The 24,613-nt window shown below is 39.1% G+C and overlaps 1 protein-coding gene across 2 annotated transcripts in view; it reads left to right on the top strand.

The window, feature by feature from the left end:
• Positions 1-24,613, top strand: part of LOC132795173 (uncharacterized) — a 240,473-nt gene that overhangs the window by 162,444 nt on the left and 53,416 nt on the right. Inside the window, exon 1 of one of the 2 annotated variants that reach the window (XM_060805731.1) lies at positions 24,310-24,516. The exons of the other annotated variant lie outside the window; for it this stretch is intronic. The gene's annotated coding sequence lies outside the window, so the exon portion shown is untranslated. Of the gene's footprint in view, positions 1-24,309; positions 24,517-24,613 lie in introns of those variants that run through there. 2 annotated transcript variants of the gene reach the window in all.

The following is a 24,613-nucleotide window of genomic DNA, read 5'->3' as shown; positions in this document are numbered from 1 at the left end:
ACATAAGTTAATAATCATATCTTAACCTTAATATCTTTACATGCATAACTTAACATTCATAACTTAACATTTAACAATTTAACATTTCTTGCTTAACATCAAAAACTTAACATTCATAACTAATAACTTAGCAATCATAACTTAACATTGATAACGCATTCAAAACGTAATATTTATAAGTTACCATTAATAGCTTAACATTTATATCTTAGCATTAATAACATAGCATTCATTTCTTAACATTCAAACCCTAATAATCTCAACTTAACATTCATAACTTAACATTCAAAACTTAACATTTTACAACTTAACATTTCTTGCTTAACGTCAAAAACTTAACATTCATAACTAATAACTTAACATTTAAAACATTTTAACTTATAAATTAATATATATAACTTAACATTCATAACTTAGCATTCATCACATAACATTAAAAACTTAACATTTATTGCTTAACATACATAACTTAACATTCATAACTTTATATTTAGACATTTATATTATTAACTTAACATCCATAACTTAATATTAATAAGTTAATAATCATATCTTAACATTAATATCTTTGCATTCATAACTAATAACTTAACATTCATAACTTAGCATTCATCACATAACATTAAAAACTTAACATTTATAGCTTAACATACATAAATTCATAACTTTATATTTATACATTTATATTCATAACTAAACATCCATAACATAATATTAATAAGTTAATAATCATATTTTAACATTAATAGCTTCATAATTGATAACGTAACAGTTCAGTGCAGAAAACTGTTAACAAAGCAGCTGTTAACATTGCGTTAACATAGTGCACAAAAGTTGCTTTCGGCGCTGTTAATGCTTTATGGCAGCTTTAAGCCACTTGACCACACTTAAGTCTCGCAATTTGCCAAGCACTTGACCCAAACCAAGAGGCCACTCTTCTAGATCTCATGCAAATGAAGCGAGCTTCGACCCTGCCTCTGTTTCCCTCCCCTCTCTCTCCCTCTCTCTCTCTCTTTCGCTCACTTGGCGCCCCTTCAATTTGCGCAAAACATTTTGCGATTTCTTTAGCTTTCTCCTCATTTCTTGGGCCACCGTGACGAAGCCATTGAACAACACACACACACACACACACACACACACACACACACACACACACACACACACACACACACACACACACACACACACACACACAGAATGACCACAATTAATAGATTTATGACATTTACATATTCCAGCCCCGCCCCCCCCAAGAACGCCCTTTTTGATTACCTACATATTTTGCTGGCAGCAATGGTTGCTGTCGTTTCGCTTGTTGTTGCTGCGCATTAAATGAGAATGTCAGCAAGTCGAGCAAACAATAAATACGGACTTCATGCGGTGCTACACTACCTCCCACCTCCCTCCCGTCTCCCTCCCCTGTCTCCCCTCACGCCCTCAGTTTATGCTAGCAGCAGCAAACAAAAAAAAAATATGAAAAATTTGCCCATTTTTGGGCAGCATTTTGAATGGTCGTCGTTCGTTTTCAGTGCCTTTTGTGTTAATAAACAAATAATCTACTTAAGTCCAACAATAAAAAGGGAACGACAAAGTCATAAAAAGGCATAGGCAATACAAGTAGGCAGCATACACTGAGCGAAAATCAACTAGAAAGTCGAAATCATACAGAATGAATTAAATAAGAATTTTAATGGGAATTAGTTACAAAATAATAAGTTAATGAATTCAAATGAAAATAGTTTTTAATACAAATTTAATTTATAGTATTGTCATACATTTCGCTCAGTGTATGCACACATAAATATGCGAACAATGCGCAAACAGGCAAGCAAAAAAAAAAGAACCGAGAACATAATAAAAAAAATTATTTCCACACAATTTATTTGCACGCACACAACGCCAATCACTGCATAAATGGGCAGAGAACAAGAAAGAGAACGCACTACTGGAAGCTAGAAAGAGAGCGAGCAACTGGCATTAGCCAAAGAATGGAAAGAGAGGGAGAGGGAGGGAGAGAGGGAGAGTGAGTGCGGACAGCATTTGTTTGGCTTCTCCACCTTTTGTGCAGCTCTTTGTGCCGTTGATTGATCGGCTCGAGGTTGCCGCTGGGACGTTAATGTGCATTTAATTGACGCTCATTAGCCAGCAGCAACAGCAACAGCAGCAGCAGCTACTGAATTGCTGCTGCTACACACAGCAACACAGCAATACGGCAACACGGCAACAGCAACTGCAGCCACAAATGAAGGCAACGGAAACAATGCCAGCGACTCTTAACAATGACAGCAACAGCAACGTGCAACGTGCAACAGTAACAAGAACAGCAGCAACTCGAATAAGTGCAACATTAACAACTGCAGCAACACCTGCAGCAGCAGCAGCAACAGCAACCGGAACAACACAAAAGCATCCACAGCAGCAGCAACAACAATTTAAGTTGACGCAACTTCCGCAACGCAAACTGACAATGACAGCAACAGCAGCAATGAGAGCAGCAGCAATATTAGGAACAACAGCAGCAATAGGGAAAGCAAACAACAACTAAGATCGACAGCAACAACTACTTGAAGAGGAGCAGCAATAGCAACACCAGCAACAGCATTGAACCATCCATTGGATTGCAATAGCAACAACAACAGCAATATCTTCAGTAGCAACAGCCACAAACTTTAAACAGCAACAGCAACTTCATTATCTAGAACTGAAGTAGCAGCATAGGATGAACAACAGCATCCACTGCAATGGCAACTGTTGTAACAGTAACAGTTGCAACAGCAACAGACACCAGCAACAGACAGTAGCAACAACAGCAACTGCAATATGTACAACAGCAGCAGTACAAACTACACTTGCTGCTCTAAAAGTTGCAACATCAATCGTAGCAGCCACAAAGAATAGACAGCAACTTCAATTTCGACAACAGCATCAGCAGCAATGTGAGCAACAGCGAAAACTTCAGTGCAACAGCAGCAACAGATGACAGACAACGACAGCAGCAATATACTAGCAACCAACAGCAAGAACAGGCGATGTTGTAGCTGCAACCATTTCTTCAAGTACAACGCTAGCAATATTAGCTAAAAAAACAGCAACAAATGAACAAATGAAACATTGCTAGGATAAACAACAGCAGCAACCACAGTGACAATAGTTGCTGTAAAAAGTGCAATAGCATCAACACACAACAGACATATGCAATGAGAGCAGCAGCAACAATATAAAGTATCAATGACAGCAGCAATATGCTTGCAACTAACAGCAGCAACAGTCGATGTTTTACCAGCAACCAACTCTTCAAGCTAGCAACATTTGCTATAAAAGCAGCAATATGTTGCATTGTGAAGCTCTTAAAAGCATCTACAAATGGACAAATGAAACATTGCTAGGATAAACAACAGCAGCAACCACAGTGACAATAGTTGCTGTAAAAAGTGCAATAGCAACAACACACAACAGACATTTGCAATGAGAGCAGCAGCAGCAGTATCAATGACAGCAGCAATGTGATTGCAACTAACAGCAGCAACAGCAGCAACAGTCGATGTTTTACCAGCAACCAACTCTTCAAGCTAGCAACATTTGCTATAAAAGCAGCAATATGTTGCATTGCGAAGCTCTTAAAAGCATCTACAACAGCAACAAATCAACAAACTTACAAATTCGATCACTCTGTTGCATGTTGCACGTGCCCCTGCCCCTGCCTCTCACACTCCACTCCCTTGGCTAGCTAATTAGGCGTGCGTTGTTCTTGCCACACACACTCACAATTTGTTGTTGCCTGCATTTTCCAATGCATTTCTTCTCCCCCATTTAATTTATGTGCAGCTTATCACACACATGTTGCAGCACGATAAGCGACAACAGCAACAGCAGCGGCTTTTATCAAGCGATTTTAATATGATCAGAGCGTGAGAAGCGTCCAAAATGACACCCCGTGGAGTAGCCTATCTCTGCATTATTTTTAGAGACATTTTCCGGGCAAGCAGCAACAACAACAACAGCTTGCAACACACAACCAGGATATCATTTTTATGGCCCACTGATTTATGGGCAGCGATTGCATTCGCCTGGCAGTTAAATGGTTTATGACCCGCTGTTGCTGTCGCTATTGCTGTCGCTATTGCTGCTGTTTGTCGTCTGTCGAACCAAATTAAAAGCGCAGCCAAGACAAGCGACTTAAATTGTAAACGTAGATGAATTACAAGTGCTTCTCCTCTTCTCTCTTCTATCTCTTGTCTACTTTCCCTGATAATGCCCGATAATGATTGACTATAAACATTTCACGATATTTGATGAGCCATCAAATCATTTCAAAATAACAAGAAATCAAAATATTAACTACACAACAAGTTTACAGCGGCTTAAAGCGCATTAAAGCTCTTGCGCAAGCTTTAAGCTGCTTTTTAATTACGTCTAATAATTGTGCAAATTTCAGCTTGATTTGCAATCAAAGAGCTTCAAATTAAATTTACAATTAAAATGGCTTAAGGTAGCAATGAGCTTCTGCTAAGCTGCTGTTTCATAGGTTCGACTGGATTAAAGTAGCTTCATTAGATGAATACACTCTTCTGTAATACAAAACTTTGCACCTTTGAATATGCGATAATAAGGTTCTTAAGGCAAATAATTGTGCAAATTTCAGCATGATTTGCAATTAAAGAACTTACAATTAAAATGGCTTAATAAAGCAATGAGCTTTAAGCTGTTGAAGACGCTTTAAGCTGCTGACTAATTACCATTAATAATTTCATAAGTTCGACTGGATTAAAGTAGCTTCATTAGATGAATATCAAAGTAAGCATACACTCTTCTGTAATACAAAACTTTGCACTTTTGAATATGCGATAATAAGGCTCTTAAGGCAAACAGCGCGTTAAAGCTATTGCGCAAGCTTTAAGCTGTTTTTTAATTACTTTTAATAATTGCGCAAACTTCAGCTTGATTAGAAATCACAATTTGCCTTCAATTTGAAGAGCTTAACATTCAATTCATATTTAAAATTGAGATAAAAATGTGTTAGAACAGTAAAGAGCTTTAAGCCATGGTTGAAGCTTTAAGCTATTGCTCAATTTCTTTTAGGAACTTAAAAAGTTCGATGAATATAACATTAATCACACACTCTTCAGCAATATACAACTTTTCGCCTTTGAATATGTCATCATAAGTATCTTAAAGCAGAAAGCGCATTAAAGCTGCTGCGAAAGCTTAAAGCTTCCTTTCAATAATTGCATAATTTCGCCTTAATTTGCAGCTTCTATTTCCACAGCAATCTAGGATTTCAAACCTCAACTTAAATATGCCATAAAACTGTCCTAAGAGTCGATATTAAAAAAAAAGAATAAAGAAAAGTTTGCGTGGAAAAACAATTGACTAAGAACACTCGTCTAAGATAGTTGCACTTTGAGATTTGAAGACATAATAAGAAAAGAAGAAGGAAAACAATTGAGATTGCAAAAGAGCACTAAAATGGATAAGTTTGCCAGCGAAGTTGTCGAAAATTGTTTCAATTGTGATGCGACTTGATGTTTAGGACTTGTCACACAGCACAATCCACAATCAATAAAAAAAAAATGCAAAGACTTTGATGGCAACCACTTCCCCTTCCCCGTCCCCTTCTCCTTTCTCCTTCCCCCCCTTTCGAGTTGTTCAACTGCCTTTTGAGTGTGGAATTGTGGCAGTGAAGAGAATAGAGAACTGTGGCATCAAATGTGCTTGATGCTGTTTGTTGGCTGTTGAAGCCATTTACTTTATTGTTGTGCCAGCTAGAGAGAGAGAGGGAATGTGAGTGGGGGAGCGAGACAGACAGACAGACAGACAGAGAGGGAGCAAGGAACAAGGAAGATGAAAGTATAGTTTATTTCACTGGGAAACCCTAATGTGCAGTTAGAAGCACTTTGTCAGACGACAGCGAGGAACAGCTGTCTGCAAAAGCAGCTGCCACGACTACCAAATACCCTGTACATGCAGATTTACAAAATGAAGAAGAAACTACAATTGAAGTGCATAAATGAATTGTAATTTTTCGATAATTAAGTTGAAGTTGTGCATACCCCATTTGTTCAGTTGGACTTACAGGGTATACAGACAACGGCAGCCAAGTGCGGTTGACATTTGTAACTAGGCGTGGCAGGCCATAGCAATGGCCATGGTTATGGTTATAATGGGTTTTGGCAACAGCAGGAAGGGAAAATTCCACTAGCGGGAAGGGAAGAATTCAGCAGTGAGTATAGGAGTAGTAGCTGGGAGAGCACAAGATGAAAGCGAAACAAAATGCGCTGACAAAAAACTGCAACAACAACTTCCAACTTGCAACTGCTACAGACGAAGAAGAAGAAGAAGCAGAACAACTCTGACAAAAAAAAAAAAAAAAAAAAAACGGGACTCATGCAGCTCTGACAAATGTCAACAATGTTGATTTATTTGCGTTTACATTTATTTATGATATGCAACATTTTTCCCAAATGCAATTTCTCTGTTCGTTGCTGTTTCTGTTCTGTTTATACCCGCTACCCATAGGGTAGAAGGGTATTATAACTTTGTGCCAGCAGGAAATGTATGTAACAGGTGGAAGAAGACATCTCCGACCCTATAAAGTATATATATTCTTCATCTACATCAACAGCCGAGACGATCTAGCCATGTCCGTCTGTCCGTCTGTCCGTCTGTGTGTCTGTCCGTCTGTCCGTATGAACACCTCGATCTCAGAGACTATAAGAGATAGAGCTATAATTTTTTTTCGACAGCATTTGTTATGTTTGCACGCAGATCAAAATCGAATAACAAGCGTAATGACAATCTGGTATATTGTGCCGTCTACGGTATATTTTGCATGTGGTACTATATCCATATACCAAATATACCATTTGGTATATTTTTTAGCATTTTTGCAGTATATTCGGTATATTTTGAGAAAAAATACCGCAAAATATATTGCTTTTATTCAAAATGTGTAGCGGGTATCTCACAGTCGAGTACACTTGACTATAGCTTTCTTACTTGTTTTTTTTGTTCGCCTCCAACTTCAGCTTGGGATCCCAGTGACAAGACGATGTTCGTTCTGCATTAAGCATTCTTGTTGTTATGTTTCATGTTTGTTGTTGTTGTTGCTGCTGTGAAGTTGACCGTCTGTTCGCTGTGCTGGCCAAGTGTTGGCATAACTCTTTTTACCCAGAGAACTTCTACAGCCAAGAGCTGCAGCAGCAACTTCAACTTCATCTCCATCGCCATCTTCAACTGCAACTGCAACTGCAGCCGGTCATTATCATCATTTTCTAGCTGCCACTTGAGGACTGAGTAAATATGGTTTGCAAATCGGGTATGCACGACTAGCAGTTACCTCTTACTGCTCAAAATAGTTGCACAAATTATTATTGACAACAATCTATTAGAATTATATATTAAATGACTTTTTTTAATCATCATCATTATCATTAATCATTCACTTTCCCAAACTGAGTCAAATTGTATTTACAGGGTATTGCTTACTACGCTTTATTTATAAAATTCCAACGCATATTCCTTTAGCTCAGGTTTTCCTTGTACTTGTTAATTTCTCTAGACAACTGATTTTTGTAGACAGCTTTAAGAAAAACGTATTAAAAACTGCAAAAATCATAAAATTTTAGATTGTTAAAAACAATATGCATAAAATATAATAATGTTTATATAGAAATAGAAGAAATGTAAAGCTTATATATATAAGTTAACAGTTGTTCGACTGTTAACAGTTAACTGTTAACTTAACTGTTGACTTAACAGCAGTGCAGCAATCAAGCAATTTTAGCTTAACAGTAATAAAACAAATGTTAAATTTACAGCAGTCGAGTGACTGTAAAATCATAACTGTAATCAAGCAACTGTTAATTTAGCAGCACTCAAGTGACTGTTAATTTAACAGTATGTACATTTTCTTAACATTACAACTTCTCTGGAAGTTTATTCTTTACGCAAATTATTAATCAATCTTTGGCTTTCTTACAAACTGTCAACTTAATAGCAGTCCTAGCTACCAACCTACCTGACATCAGTTCAGCGACTATTAACTTAACAGTAGAGTTAACTTAACAGCATTCAAGCAACTATTGATTTAACAGCAATCAAGCATTTGTTAATTTAACAGCAGTCCAGTGACTGTTAAGTCATAGCAGCAATCAAGAAACTATTAATTTAGCCACACTTAAGTGACTGTTAACTTAACAGTATGTACATTTTGTTAACATTACTTCTTTTGCAGTTTATTCATTAAGCAGATTATTAATCAATCTTACGCTTTCTTACAAACTGTCAACTTAACAGTAGTCCTACCTACCAACCTACTTAACATCAGTCCAGCAACTATTAGCTTAACAGCATTCAAGCAACTGTTGACTTAACAGCAGTCTAGCTAATGTTAACCTAACAGAAATCAAACAAAAGTTAGCCTTATCTTTAACAAGCAAATTTTAATTTAACAGCAATAAAGCAGCTGTTAGCATTCAAGTGACTGTTAATTCGTCTTAACATAATATGTTGTTTACTCATTCAAGCAAGTGTTAATTTAATAGTAATAAAGCAACTGTTAACTGGACTCGAGTGACTGTTAATTTGTATTAACATAATATGTTATTCAATAGAGCTCTGTTAAGCATGTAATAAGTTAAAATAAATGATTGATTCATGTTTTAATCAATCTTTATACAGAAATAGAAGAAATGTAAAGTTTATATATATAAGTAAACAGTTGTTCGACTGTTAACTTAACAGCAATCAAGCAAATGTAACAACAGAAGAGTGACTGTTCAATTCAACATTACATTAAACATTACATTAACATTGCAACTCGTTTTGCAGTTTAATACAACTATTCTATTCCTTAAGCTTTCACTTATTTGTATTTTCTTCTCCATCTCATTGCAGGTACGTAGAACTTTAATGCTGCATTTTCTGTGGGCACAAAATGATAACGAAACAACCGTAAGTTGAGTGTGCAACATGTTGGGAGTCAAGAGGAGTTTTCTCACGGAAATGAAATTGGAATTTTATCGTGCAGAGATTTTTGCACTTTACCTGTTTGTTGTTTTTTTTTTGCCATTTGCCGTTTGTCGATTTCTGTTTCATTTTCCTTTTCGTTTTCGTTTTCATTTTCGTGTTCATTCTCGTTTTCGTTGATGTAATTTCCAAAATGGATTATGTTCCTCCAGCTTCCTCCTCTCGTCCTCATCATTGTGTGTCCTTTTTGTCCTGGCATCATGATTCTCTCGTTGCCTAAAATGTGTTCCATGTTGCATTTTAGTCTGTCAACATGGCTAAAAAGCCCAGCCACACACAATCACACTCATATTCAAGTGTAGTACTTTAACCCCTAGTTGCCATCGCTCCTTCCACCTTAACCCTTTGGCTGCTCAACTTCGAGCTATGCTTTTCACTAGTTATTGACATGCAAATCTCCGATTGTGAGTGTGTGTGTGTGTGCAACTTTTTGGCAAAATGCCATTATAATTATATGTATATTGGGTTGCCTATGTGGCAGCCACATTAGTAGTAGTAGTGTGTGTGTGTGTGTGTGTTGCAAATAAATCAAATCGCAGCGAAGCAAGGGCAAAAAACATTTTCAGCATTCCACCAAAAAATCGAAGCACAACTTCAAGCTCCAAACACCCCAAGGAAAAACCTCTCAGAACAAACCTAAAGCGAAAAAATTGCTGAAATAACTTTTAGTTTCGTTAGTCCGAAAACTAAATACCCTTAAATCGAAGGATCAGGGAATAATTCTTCTTCTTTTCTGCTTGTTGACCCTGAGTTTATTCATATTTGTTTTAAATGGGGAATACACTGAAGATTTTGGTCTTGATTTTGGCCTAAAAAGTGCGACAAGAACATGAACATGAAAACTTTATTTAAATATCTATAAATTAAAGAATTTTGATTTCAGAAATGTGTTTCTTTTTTTCAGTGTACAAATTAGATATATATTATATAGAAATATCATCAATACCATAAATGTTCTTAAAATATGAAATTTTATTGGACTATCATTAATACAATACTTTGATCGCTAAAATGTCAGGAATATGTATAGTATAATATAATTTAATAGGAGTTTACCTAAATGAATTTAAAAATAATAAATACGCCGCACATATTTTTCGCATTATGTTAATACCCTTTGCCGTGTGCCGGGGTATAACACGCCCCCCCCCAACACCCTTCTCCTGCTCTCTTTGTTTGGCAACCGAAAGGAATAAAAAAAAGAAAGAAAGAAGGAGAAATGTGAAACACGCATAAAAAGAACGCACGAATTTTTCGTTGGCGTCGAGCCGAAAGTTAATGACCTATTCGGCAGGTGTCTGTTGCGGTGTAAGCCCCAGCTTAGAACCGATCCGCCCCCCCCTTTTGTTGGCGCCCCCTTTTCTCCCCTTTCGGTGGAGATTCAGTTGGCATCGAAATGCGTGTCTTTAAAATGCAGCACATGCAGCAACTCGGAGATGCAGTTGCGCCTCCCCTTCTTGTTTTTTTTGTGACTTGTTCTTTTCCTATCTGCCTCTCTCATTCACTTTCTATCTCGCTCACTCTTGCTGTGTCATCTCCCTTCTTGTCTGGCAGCAACTCTAACAAGCGGGTCACGACTGAGTGTCTGTGATTTGGGGTCGACTCTGTGGCTGCAACTGCCACTCTGCCACTGGCAAAGCAAGTTGCCTCCGCTCTTGCCACTCTGCCACTCTGCCACTTGCCACTGATAGCTGCTGACATGCAAGGCATGCCTCGTGCGCCATATGAATATCAATTTCGAAGGCAAACGCTGACCAAAAACCCAACGCCAAAGCCAAAGCCAAAGCCAGCTACCAGATTTCATTTTCGCCCATTTTTATGCAATCTTCCCATTTCTGTTGTCGATTTTATCCGAATTGTGTAAGCTAATACAAATTTAAATTCATTTAGCAGTTAGAATAAGCTAACATAGTTGTTGCTTTTACAGTGCTTCAAATAACATGCTGTTAACAGCTTAACAGAAAGCAAAGTAAATGTCCTTTGCATCATTCCACTTCTCATTTTTTTTCATTTGAAATGTAATTGAATTGTCTTTGTTTTTTATAATATCTTTGTCAAAGCTTTTGCAAGGAACTTCTTCCCTTGAGCTAAATAAAACATAATAAAAACTTCTTAACATTCACACATCAATGTTAACAACATAGCATTAACAGCTGTTGAAGTAACATTCTGTTAAGCAAAACATTCACTTGCTTTTTTTTCCTTTACATTTTTTCACTTACTTTTTCTAACATTGTTGTTACAGTTGTTGATGTAAAATGCTGTTAAATAGAAAATGTTGGTGCTCTTCTTTGCTTTCCATCAATGTTAATAACATAGCATTTACAGCTGTTGAAGTAACATTCTGTTAAGCAGAACATTCAGTTGCTCTTTTTTCCTTTTCATTTTGCCACTTACTTTTTCTAACATTGTGTTTACAGTTGTTGAAGTAAAATGCTGTTAAATAGAAAATATTGCTCTTCTTTGCTTTCCTCCCTTTTTTCCACTTACTTTTTCTAACATAACATTTACAGCTGTTAAACAGAACATTTTCTTGCTATTCTTGGCTTTTCTGTTTTTCTATATACTATTAAAATAGTATTGCTAAACTTTCGCTAAATACTTGCGATATCTTTATCGATTTGAAATAAAACGCAAGTTTTCATTGAAGCTAATAAAATGCTAGTGAAAACCTGACACCATTGGGCATCAGCAATTTCAGCAGCTGGCTGCTGGCTGCTGTTTTTGTTTATTTCCCTCTTTTATGGACTTTAAATTTGTCTGCTATTTATTAAGAGAGAGCTGCTCGATCTGCTTTTTTGGGGGATATGCAGCCTTAGACCTTCGACTCTGGCAATAACGTTTTTTGCCATTTAGCATTTCGAGCCTCGAGCCTCGAAGAACGCGAGAACCGAGAGCCACGCACAATATTGAAAGTACTTAGTCTGGCCCACAGAATTGTGTGGCAGTGACTCCCCGAGGTGGGAGAGAGGGAGAGAGGGAGAAGCGACGACGTGGCCACAGCACGAAATGTTTAATTGCCCACAAAAACGCGGCAACTATAAAAATTATACACAATGCGATTTACATTAATCTCATTTCAGTTCAGTTCAGTTCAGTTGAGTTCAGTTCAGTTCCGTTCATTTCATTTCGCCCCTATATAGTATTTATTGTTTCATTTCATTTCGTTTCGTTTCTTTTCGTTTCATTTTATTTCGTTTCATTTCATAACGTTTCTTTTCGTTTAATTTCATTTCGTTTCTTGCCGTTTCATTTTGTTTCTTTTCGTTTCATTTCATTATGTTTCTTTTAATTTCGTTTCAATTCATATCGTTTCTTTTCGTTTCATTTCGTGTCGTTTGATTTCGTTTTATTTTCGTTTCATTTCACTTCGATTTATTTCGTTACATTTCATTTCGTTTCTTTTCATTTCATATAATTTCGTTTCATTTCATATCGTTTCTTTTCGTTCCATTTCATTTTGTTTCTTTTCATTTCATTTTGTTTCTTTTCATTTCATTTCGTTTCAATTCATATCGTTTATTTTCATTTCATATCGTTTCTTTTCGTATCGTTTCTTTTCGCTCCATTTCATTTCATTTCGTTTCATTTCATTTCGTTTCTTTTCATTTCATTTCGTTTCAATTCATATCGTTTATTTTCATTTCACATCATTTCGTTACTTTTCGTTTCATTTCATATCGTTTCTTTTCATATCGTTGCATTTCATTTCGTTTAATTTCATATCGTTTCTTTTCGTTTTGTTTAATTTCATTTCGTTTCTTGCCATTTCATTTCGTTTCATTTCTTTTCGTTTCTTTTCATTTAATTTCGTTTCAATTCGTATCGTCTCTTTTCGTTTCATTTAATTTCGTTTCATTTCATTTCGTTTCGTTTATTAATTGGAACGTTATGTGGTTGCGCATTTGGTTGGTTTGGAGAGCGTCAGACTTTATGGATCCCATACCCCAAGGACGTTCGTTCCTCACACGCAATGAGTCCTCGCCTCGCTTCGGCTCCTGTGGCGCTTGATTACATCGAAAAATCCATAGAGCCATCAAGTGGGGCGGAGGGAGCTCCCATTAAACCTTAGCGATTGCAATCTTTATTTTGCATACTTCTTCTATATACTATACTTAACGTTTTATACACATATATAGTATTTTATATATACTGGTTTCTTGTAAATCTATTATTTATGTGTCGCAACTTTAACTTTCAAGTTGAGGCCGGACTTTAACTACATTTCAATTAAACGACGGACAAGTTGACACTCAGATTAGATTTGTGGAAGCGTCGTCAAATCTGGAGTTTGACAAATTGCCCGAGTCGAAAATATTGTCGCCATCAATTAATTATTTTTTATAGTAATTACATTTGCCGCAAACTAAGTGTCGCAACATTTTAATACATTAGTTTCGCCGAGTAATTAATAACTCGTTTTTTTGTTTGCAAAATATATAACTTTGGTTTTTGTCAAAGCAATGAATTAATTCTAAACTAATTTACAATTCTAGAATTCACATAAATTACCTTTAATGGTAAAGACATTGCTTTAAAATGTAGTTAAACTAGTTTTATTATTATCAATATCATCTCGATTGTTTAATGTTCATTTCACTAGCAACTTCAAGTTCTCTTTTTCCAATCCTTGCCTGTTTGTTATGCAACTTGGCGCTTGTATTAAAAACAAAACGAATTGCACTTTGCTTGGGGGCTTGGGACCTGGGTCAGAGGTCATTAATGCGGACCGTCCGTAACGAGGCCAAAATGGGGCGTCTAATGAAGCAACTGGGCTCGGTTCAACTTGAATTGGGTTGGGTTGGGTTTGGTTTGAGCTCTCAGCCCCTTTGGTCCGGCCTTTGTCGCGTTGTTGCACACTTTTCACTTAATAGATTTTCCGCAATATTTTCTCCAATTTTCTTGTTGTTGTTATCGTCGTTGTTGCTGTTGCTGTTGCTGTTGCTGTTGCTGCTGTGATTTGCTTTGCATATTTTTAGGCGTCGACAAAATATGCAAACCAGCGCCGCGTGCATGAATCTATGTGTGTGTGTAAGTTCATGTATGTGTGTGTGTGTGTGTGTGTGTGTGTGTGTGGTAGAATGAGTGTGCGACGGGGCGTGGCTATGTGTAATATTTTGTGCTATTTTGTAAATTCCAAAAGGGGGCCCAACACTCTTGTTGTTGCCGTGGTTTCTAGCTAAAATTCAAGCTATTGCTGGTAACTCGCCTATTTACGAGGAGGTCGTTTAGCTTTAACTTTAGTTTAGCATGCACTCCTATATTGCTTTTAATACATTTTTAGTGCTGTCTGAACTTAACTTGTAGTCTTGATTGTGTATCTAAGATCATACTTAAGCCTTACTGGTAACTCGCCTATTTATGAGGAGGTCGTTTAGTGCTAGCTTTAGTTTTAGCTTATACTCTACACATATTCACTGATCCGACTGTTTGTTTTCTATTTAGACTTTAGCTGCAGAGTTGATTGTGAATCTTTGATCCAATTCAAGCCTTGCTGTAAAGCAACTTTTTCATGAGGAGGTCGTTTAGCTTTAGCTATAGTTTTAGCTCGTACTCTTCAATCATCCACTGATATAGCTATTTTTATTGCTTTAAATGCTACTCAGATATTAGTTTTACAGTTATAGAGTGGATCTTTTGTCCAATTCAAGCCTTGCTGGTAAACCTCATGTTTTATGAGGAGGTCGTTTAGCTTAAGCTGTACCTGAGGTCTGTAATTTTACTCTTGTTTTACATTCTTTTTAAATTATATCTACCTCTCCGCTGCCAAGCTTTTCTCGATATGTAGGACTACTTACAGCCTTTCAAGTCTTACCTTTCCTTTAACTTCATTGACAGTACCTATAATTGGTTATTCTTAATGCTTTACTTTTTGCGTTATATGTAGTTTAAGTATCAGCTTTAGCTGTACTTCCTTCTCATTGCTTTTGTGATTAGTTCTCAAGCGGCATTCCAACTCATACTCAGTCACAACCTTCTCGCTTTACCTCTCACTATTAATCTATAAATCACTCTTGCAGGTCTAACTGCAAACTCTGTTTAGTATATCGTGCTAAGTTCTAAAGTCTTGCTTCTTCCACATTGCCTTTCTCAATAGTTCTCAAGCGACCTTCCAACTCATACTCGATTTCAACCTTCTCGCTTTACCTCTCACTCTTGTCCCACATTTAACTGAAGTCGTAGACCATCTAACAGGTCTAGCTGGCAACTTTGTTGCTATTTCGTGCTGAATTCTAAAGTCTTGCAGTCGGGAGTTCTCATTTCGACCTAAGGCAACCCCAAGTTCGTTGGAGTAGCAAACCCTTTTGCCTCGATATGCGGTCATAAAAGTCATTTGGTTTTCACCTCGAAATGTATTTATAAACAGCAACAGCAACAGAAACAAGGAGGCAACAACAGCTGAGAAAAATGTTGCTATAATAACAATTTAGCTCTATCGTGTTGTCGTTCCCATTGTCGTTTGTTGTTTTTTAGTGTTGTTGCTGTGTTCTTGTGCTGAAAGTGGCGCCTTGGCATGCCACGCACACGCCCCCTGACCCCGTGCCCCCCCCCCCCTCAAAAGCTGCAGCCAGCAGCTCGAACAATTGCCGGGTCCGTGTCAATGTATCGGTGTCCGTGTCCGTGTCGATGTCCAAGAGAGTCCGTTGTACGGTTTCAATGTCTTGAAATCCGCTTGGATTTAACAGTTTAAGCCGTTCTACTCCGCCTTCTGTTTCGCCTCCTTGTGTTGCCAGCGTCAGATAAAGCTCTGCGGATGCTGCTGACACTCTCCTTGCCCCGCGGAAGGCAAGTTTTCCACACTCCACGTCATTCGCCCATCTTCCATTTCAATCGCGCAATCCTTTTTCATTTGCCGCCTTTTGTTCAACTCGTCCATTGACACTGATTGTCTCGCTCTCTCTCTCTTTTTCTGTCACTCTTTTTTTGGGGGGGGGTGGCAGTGTGACCGTCGTGTGTGAGTGAAGATTTTTAATGGCCTTTGGCCACTTTTGGCTTTCGACAAATGCATTAAAGGACTAGCGACAACAACAGCCAGAGTTGCCACCGAAAATAAAAAACAAAAAAAAAAATGAAAATGTTACATTTTATGTGCGCATTTTTATTGTTTTAAATTTTCGGTTTCTTTATTTTATGCACATATCCACCGACACCCGACCCCGCCCCCGTTTTGCCTCCCCCCTTTGGGCCAATTGCGGAACATAAAATGATGCTTCCTCTTGCAGTCGCTTTAATGCTAAAAGTAAACGTGCCGCTTGCCAATCGTAAAAGTTCACGTTCAACTCAAGCGACAAAAATAATATCAGACATATTCCATCTCACTCTCTCTCTTTCTATCGCTATGCCGTAAGTGTCCTTTGAGTGTTCAATTTGTCATTTGGCAGCACTGGTCACACTCACACACACACACACACACACACACACACACTTTCGAATGCAAGCAAAACACACTCATGCTCAGACAACCGAAATGTTTGCGTATAGCGCCATCTGGCGTTCAGGATTGCTACTCCAACTTAAGTGAGGAGTTGCTATTTATTTTAGCTTTGGCTTTTCCAAAATACAGATCAGACAGCACATATATAAAATGTACTTTAGAAATACCTTTAAAATGTTGTTGCAACAAAAGCAGAGCACTTAAATCGATTACAACTTTATTATTACCTTTTTATTACTTAGCACTAAATAATAGTATTGTTTTGTAAAAATTAAATAAATATCGCAATAATAGACTCCACAGAAATATCACAAATTGTGTAAAGAAATTAAATATTGATTAATAATTATATCATTTCAAAATTTATTTGATTTTCGCTGAAAAATGTTCCTTAATCTTTTAAGCATATTAGGAAAAAGGAATAGATATATCATTAGTCTTTAGACATTATACTACATAAGTCTATAGCTAAATTTTTCACTTTAAACTACATTAATCTATAGTCTTTAAACAGATTTTATTTATTATTTTTCTATATCTTTCTAGACTCCATAAAAATATTACAAATTGTGCAAAGAAATTAAATCTTGATTGATATTTGATTTTTATTCAAAAATTTTAAATTATATTAAAGTTAGTTTTTGCTTAAAAGATTAGGAAACATTTAAAAAAACCGAATATGTATTTAAAATGATATAATTATTATTCTATTATGATTATTTTGTTAACATGTTAGGGAAGGTCATTTATTTCTATAGCAGGTTACTTGAGCTCAAACAATATATTTTCCCTAAGCATAATTCCCTAAAAATTATTTACAAATTAAAAGCTCCTTCTTAAGATGTGCTAATTAAACTCGTACTTAAGTGCTTTGCATTCAAACAGCCACTCAAAATAGTTGCCAGATAGGATAACATAATGAACTGGAAGGATATTAAGGACCTCTCAAATAGGACACCGCATTTGAGAAACCTCGAATCGCTAAAACCAAAACATCGAACTTAAATGGGCATCATAATTAATAACACTTGATATCAATAAATTATTTGCAGACCTCGAAATGGGAACAACACAAACCTCTCTCCTCTTAAGGGGTACAAAATGTCTGTTGCTTTTGTCACCTCAACAAACTGTCAATAAACCGTTCACGCCCACCTCTCGACGTAGGCGTTAAGGGGCGTTCTGTGTAGGGAGAGAAAGGAGAGGAGAGGCGTGTCGGGTTTATGGGTAGAACTTCTAAATAACACAAAAGCAACGCTTGGCCGCTTGGGGACATATGAAAATTTGCAATTTACAACACAGAACTCGCAGAGTTTGGTAAATTTTTCGACAGCCGTTCGACGTCCCTGGACGACAGGTGGCGCTTTCGTTGAAAGAGGCCATCAAGTGTTTTAATTAGCCCAACGAGCGGCCATTTGTTGGTGTATGTGTGTGTGCCCCTCCCCTCCCCCTTTGACCACCTCCCTGACTGACTGCCTGTCGGTTATTTATGCCTTATTTATGCACAGACATTGCGGGCGGGCCCCCGACGTGGCTACGGTTCAGATTGGCTGGGAATTGCCCTGACCAGCCGAGACTGCCCCCTCGCTTCCCTTTCCATCCTTTGGTTTTGTTGTCCTCTGTTGAAATACCCCAAAGTGGCGTGTGCTTTGGCTGGCTGCCTGTTAATATGCAACATTGTTTAACTGATTGCAATGCCCCACAAAATAGACCAAGCTGCCTCCCTGTTTCCCTCCTTCACTTCCCACTCCCCCCCCCCACAGCCAGCTTAAAACGCATGTGTGTCGGCAATCTTTGGCTAATTTCATATGCAATCAACTCCAAAACACAGACCCAAACTTCAGCTTAACTCCCTTGGGTGCGGACCCTAACCTAACTATTTCAGTCGTGTCAATCCCCTCTTTGGTTAGGTGTTGGCAACAGCTGCCATCCATCGGACATTCGGGTTGCATTCTGGGCCAGGATATTGCATGCAAAATTATGAACTTAGCTCCAAAATTGCTGTCTATCGTCTGACCCACGTCTCTCTCTCTCCCTCTCTCTCTCTCTCTCTCTCTCTCCGTCTCTAACAACAAATTTATTGAGTGGCCAGTTAGGCACAATGCTATTAAACTTACCATATACTATACTCGAATTTAACCTCATTTATAACTAATTTTCTTGAAATTTGCAACGCAATTAAAAGTTGCTGCCGGGAAATGTAATATAATAGGTGGTAAAATCGATATAGACTACGTCTTGGTAAATACTTTTCTTACATCTTCAAACTTTGATATGACATTCGATACTCAAACTTAAGCAAACAGCCTTCCTAGCTCTACCTGCCTCGCAGTAATTTTTAGCCTCATTTAAATCAAATTCTCTTGAAATTTGTAGAGCAATTAAAAGTTGCTGCGGAAAATGCAGCATAATAGAGGCTAAAATCAATACAGCAAACTATGAAATCGCAATAATAGACTACTACCTTGTGGTACTACCGATTAATGACCCGACTCGTAAATTCTTTACTTACATGTAACTTTAATACAGCACTCGCTACTTAAACTAAGCCACAGCCTTCCTAGATCTACCCGCTATGCTATAGATTACTTAATTCGGCCTTCCTAACTCTACCGACCTCCACTCCCCACTAACTTGTGACTGTAGCTTACTCATTTCAGCCCTCCTAGATCTACCCGCCATTCTATAGATTACTTAATTCAGCCTTCCTAGATCTACCCGCCATTCTATAGATTACTTAATTCGGCCTTCCTAACTCTACCGACCCCCTCTCCCAACTAACTTGTGACTGTAGTTTACTCATTTCAGCCTTCTACCCGCCATTCTATAGATTACTTAATTCAGCCTTCCCAACTCTACCGACCTCCTCTCCCAACTAACTTGTGACTGTAGTTTAATCATTTCAGTCTTCCTAGATCTACCCGCTATTCTATACTTTACTTTTACTTCATTCAGCCTTTCTAACTCTACCGACCTCCTCTGCCAACTAACTTGTGACTGTAGTTTACTTATTTCAGCCTTCCTAGTCGGTACCACTCAATCAACTTATAGCCGTAATTTGCTTGTTTCTAGTGCGCTTTTCACACACACACTTTTTATGTGAGAATTAGCTGCTTCCGCTGTCGTTTGGGCAACTTTTCAATCAGTTGGCAGCTTTTCATTTGAAGCGCCGGTTCACCTTAACCTCACTTTGAGTGGTAACCTAAGCCAAAGTTTACGATGGCGACTACATTGTTGACTTTCTAGCTCGAGAGTAATCAGTGTTGCGCTCTTGTTGCTGACTTCTTCATTTGTAAGACAGGTAATAAAAGTGCGCTAAGGAGCTGCCAACTTGCTTCAAACTCTGTTTCAGTTTTTATCGCCATTTTGTCGCTGAAATGTCTTTAACCCAATGACTTCTGTAGCTCAAGTTCTCTCTCTACCTATGATATAATTAAATATCTCTACTTTTTCTAACACTGCCTGTGAATAAGAGTGTAAAAAAGCGCTGCTTCATGCTTTGCATAGCACTCGCCTCAAGCGGCATGCAGCATGCTCTTGCCCCCAAATTCGGGTGGCAAAAGAAGAGGCCAAAAGATCCGCGAAGCAATTCATGCAACGCCCGTTGGCCATAAATCAAGTTGTGGCTGTTGCTGCTGTTGTTGTGGGGCAGCTGCAATGCTCAGCCCACGCGTTGCAAGGCCCACTCAGTGCTGCCACGCCCCCTTGTCCACACACACAGCCCCAAATAAAATTGCCGTTAGGCGCAAAAGCAAACAAGCAAATGAAATGCAGCAAACAAAATGATTTCGAGTCGAGTTTGAGGAGTTGCAACAGCAACTGCAACTGCAACTTGTGGCAACTAACGAATGCCAGCTGCAACTGCCTCCCACCTACTCTCTCCTGTCTCTTTCTCTCTCTCACACTCGTAGCAGACGCTTTTTGCAATTTATGCAAAGCAACTGACCGAACTGACAATTTACAATGGCTCGCAAACTTTACAGTTTGATGGCCGCGATAGGGCACACTTTGAGAGGAACTGGAAAGCAGCGAGTGTGAACGACTAGCGAATACTCTAAGATTGACAAAACAATAAATAAGTAGAGAAAACCTTAGAAGCTAAGAAAAGAAAAGTTTTTATGTGAAGAACTATTTCCATAATTCCACTCCCGAAGTGATATTTTTTCTACTACTCGACTGCATGAATATGCAACGTATTCATGGTGCATTCATATGACATTCACACAGTATTCATCTAGCGAAGGACGCATTCATTCGCACATTTGAAACACTCACATTCGACAAATGGAATTTGACATCAACGAAAAAAAAAGAAATGCATAAAAATGAAACGAAACACATTTCGATTGTGTAGAATGTGCAACTTTTTGTGGCAAGAACAAGGAATTTTTATGGTTATATAGACACACCCTGATGTACCCTTCGAGTGCACCCTATAAAATTGCAACACACAAACACACACACACACACAGGCAAACAGTGTGGCCAGCACATTTTATTATGCAAATTTCACGTAGCTGCGATTCGAGTTTGGCCAGAGGAAGCTGCTGGCTTTTGTCACACACTTACACACAAACACACACACACACACACATACTCGTGCCTGCCACCTACATACCTTGCTGCCACAAAACATTGCAACTTGGAATTTATTTTAATTTTTAGCCCCAGCACTCGCCATACGCTTTTATTTACATTGCTTTAATTTGTATTTGTTTTGCACATTAAAAATTACAGCGTAAGCTTCACTGCTAAGTGTGTGTGTGTGTGTGTTTGGTGGTGTGGTAGGGGCGGGGAGGCTGGCGGCAAATGCATTTCGTGCTGCCAAACAAAAGTCGCTATGCAAATGACTGCAACAAACTGACGACAACGTTGACAATGAAAATGCGCGTGAGAAGCGGAGCTGAGAGCCAAGAAAACCAGCCGGTGGGGTAAACTTGGGGGGACTTGGAAGGGTTTGGCTTTGGCATTGGGTTTCTTTTCACCTCTTTTCGGAGGGGTGCAACAGGAAGAGGATAAGTGTATGAAGGCAACAAGGTATACTTTGCAAGCAAGCGCAGGGGACTCAAAGCAAGCCCCCAAAGTGTAGGGTTGGTAAGGTTGGGAGGGTCGGGTCGGTTTGGGTAGTGTCTCTTCTCCCGGTTCCGGATACTTGCCGCCCCCAAAGTGTAGGAAGGAGGTTGCTACTAGGTGTAGGATTGGTAATGTTGGGAGGGTCGTGCGGAGTCGAGTGGTGTATCTCCTCCTGGTTCCAAATACTTGCTGGGGGGACTCAACGCAAGCCTCCAAAGTGTAGGGAGCAAGTCTCTACCAGGTGTAGTGTTAGTAAGATGGGGAGGGTCGGGTCGGTTTGGGTTGTACTTCTCCTCCTGGTTCAGGGGAACTCATCGCAAGCCTCCAAAGTGTAGGGAGCAAGTCGCTACTAGGTGTAGGATGGGTAATGTTGGGAGGGTCGGGTCGGTTCAGGTAGTGTCTCTCCTCCCGGTTCCGAATACTTGCAGGGGGACTCAACGCAAGCCTCTAAAGTAGAGAGAGCAAGTTGCTACTAGGTGTAGGATTGGTAAGGTTGTGGGGGTCGGGTCGGCTTGTGTTGTGTCTTAACTCTTGGCTCCGTATAGTTGCAGCCCCCAAAGTGGAGCGAGCAAGTCACTACTAGGTGTAGGATGGGTAATTTTGGGAGGGTCGGATCGGTTCGGTTCGGGCTGTGTCCCTCCGCCTGGTTCCGGATACTTGCAGCTGTGAAATTTGCATAAGCAATTACGAAAGCGAAAGATGGACAGAGAGACAGGCACAAGGTAGAAGTAGAAGTAGAAGTAGAAGCTGGAACCGACGTGAAGTGTAGAGCCGAAAGAGGGGCTGTAAAATAGATGCAGTGTAAACATTGTGAGCAGTGCAACTCTGTCTGTCTGGCCTAGGGTCTGGTCACATCGACACACAGCGATTTATGCAGTTCTGCTTTGCTTTGCGCTCTATCGCTAACTTTATCTCTGACCCGCTGGCATTGACATCATCGAGACACACACACACACACAGAGAGGGTGAGGTATTGCGATGTTGCAACAATGTTGCACTCTCTCTGACAGACAAAGGTGTGCAGCATGCTGCAGACAAAGAAAACTCTCGAACGATGCTGAAAATATGTTGCAAGCAATAGAAGAGGAAAATACACACAGTGTAAACAAGAAGAGACCGTGTAATGAAGTTAGTTAAGCAGTGAAAGAGTGCAAAACATGAAATTCCACGAAAGAGTAAAAAAGATCACAGTCTTTAAAGGCATTTGAGATTAAAGTTGCGATATATTTACCAGGCGAATGTGTTCAACAAAGAACTCATACTTCAAAAAAAAAAAGAACAAAAATACTTTACTTTAAGCAATCGGCAAGCTAATAAAAAGCAAAACAGAAGAAAAGCACGTAAAGTTGCGCTGCACGACATGAAGTAAGACTTGAAATTAGTTCTATACGAGAATGAAACCAGATTAAGTTCAAGAGCAAAGCCATTAACTTTGCCACAACTCGAAATCTTAATACACTAACAGGACAGTATTCGAAATAACTTACAATATTCTCACATTATCTTCACGATTTTCACACACAGCGCAGCTGGCATCTCAAGACGCAGTTGTACAAATTTTCATTGAAATTGTGCGACTAGAAGCCGAGTTCACATAGTTAGTTGGGGGTAGTAGATTATGATCTTTGGTTATGGGAAATAAATTGTGTTCGCTTGCGTCACAAATGTCATAGAGCATGTGAGATACCTTCTCTTGTTGTTGCTGGTAGTGAAATTAATTTGTGGCGTACGTACAATCGTTAAGTTGAAATCTTCAACGTCAAATCTTAACTACCATCCGTTTCGATTTCTAATGGCTCGCATTTAACTGTTGTTGTTGCTGTTGTTGTTCATTTAAGAACCAACAGCGAAAAACCGCAAAGCAAAAGGCAACCACAAAGCGAGCGAGCGAGGGAAACGAAATATTGTTTGCCTAAAGTGGAGTGAAGCAAACCTCTGCCTAAACATGATGCTAGAGCGAGAGCAAAAATACTGACCACAGTCGCATATCGTCGCTGTTGTTGTTGTTCGTTTTGCCCATGGGGTGATTGTGGAGTAGGCATTGTTTTTGTCCTCCTCTTGTTGTTGCTAGCGCAGCTGCTGACATTGCATATTCGTAACATGGCAAAAATACGAAAAACGAAATGCAACAGCAGCAGCAGCAGCTGCTAAGAGGCGGGGGGGTTGGCGAAACATACGCAGCTGCATAATATTTGCCATTGTATTGCACTTACACACACACACGCACACGCACACGCACAGCAGCAGCTGCACACTAGAAAGACAGAGGGAGAGAGGGAAAGAAATACATGGTCACGCATTCTAAGTCAACCCATGTTTGCTGTACCGCTCACACGTTCGAACAGAGAGCATTTAATTGGCTGTGGCTGCCAATCAACACGTAACGTGAAACGTCTGTCGCTTTGTCGCCGTTGTTGTTGTTCTCGCTGTCGTTGTCGTTGTCGTTTTCGTCGTCGCTTCATCTCATGTCCAGTGACTGAATGCACGCGGTAAGGCAATGGTCACAACAACACAACACAAACACAGCAGCAAGTTTTGCTTCTGCCGTGCATGCTCCTTCTTCGCTCTTCTTGAACGCTCTCACTCTCTCTCTCTCCGCTCACTTGTGTCACTTGTGCGAGTCGATTAGGCGCCTAATGAGCGAGCTTTAACAGTTGCACTCAAGTGCACTGCTTGCAAATTGCAAAGCGCCAAAGTCATCAACAAGTTTCAAGTAGTTACGGGGCAGCTGCTGCGCAGGCGGCGTCGTCGGCGTCGTCGGCTGGCCCAAAGTTGAAAAAAAATAAATTGAATTTCGTTTCATTTAATTTGCATTTGCATTTGCATTCTGTTTAATCGCTTTTATTTCTAATCGAATCGAATCGAATCGTGAAGCGCGTGAAAATATTAATTTAATGTGTGTGTGTGAAAATTAAGCAAAGTGAAAAATGGCAATTCGTGTGAAGAGAAGAAGCAGCAGCAAGAGAAAGAAGAGAAGCACGGTGAGAAGGAGGAGGTGGAGCAGAAGGAGGGGGTGAATATTTTGCAATTTTTAACGTTGAAATATGCAATCAACGAACGCAGCGAAAGCTAATTAAA

Source organism: Drosophila nasuta, chromosome X (genome assembly GCF_023558535.2).
Source record: "Drosophila nasuta strain 15112-1781.00 chromosome X, ASM2355853v1, whole genome shotgun sequence".
NCBI classification, from domain to species: domain Eukaryota; kingdom Metazoa; phylum Arthropoda; class Insecta; order Diptera; family Drosophilidae; genus Drosophila; species Drosophila nasuta.
This window is presented reverse-complemented; position numbering and strand designations above follow the sequence as displayed.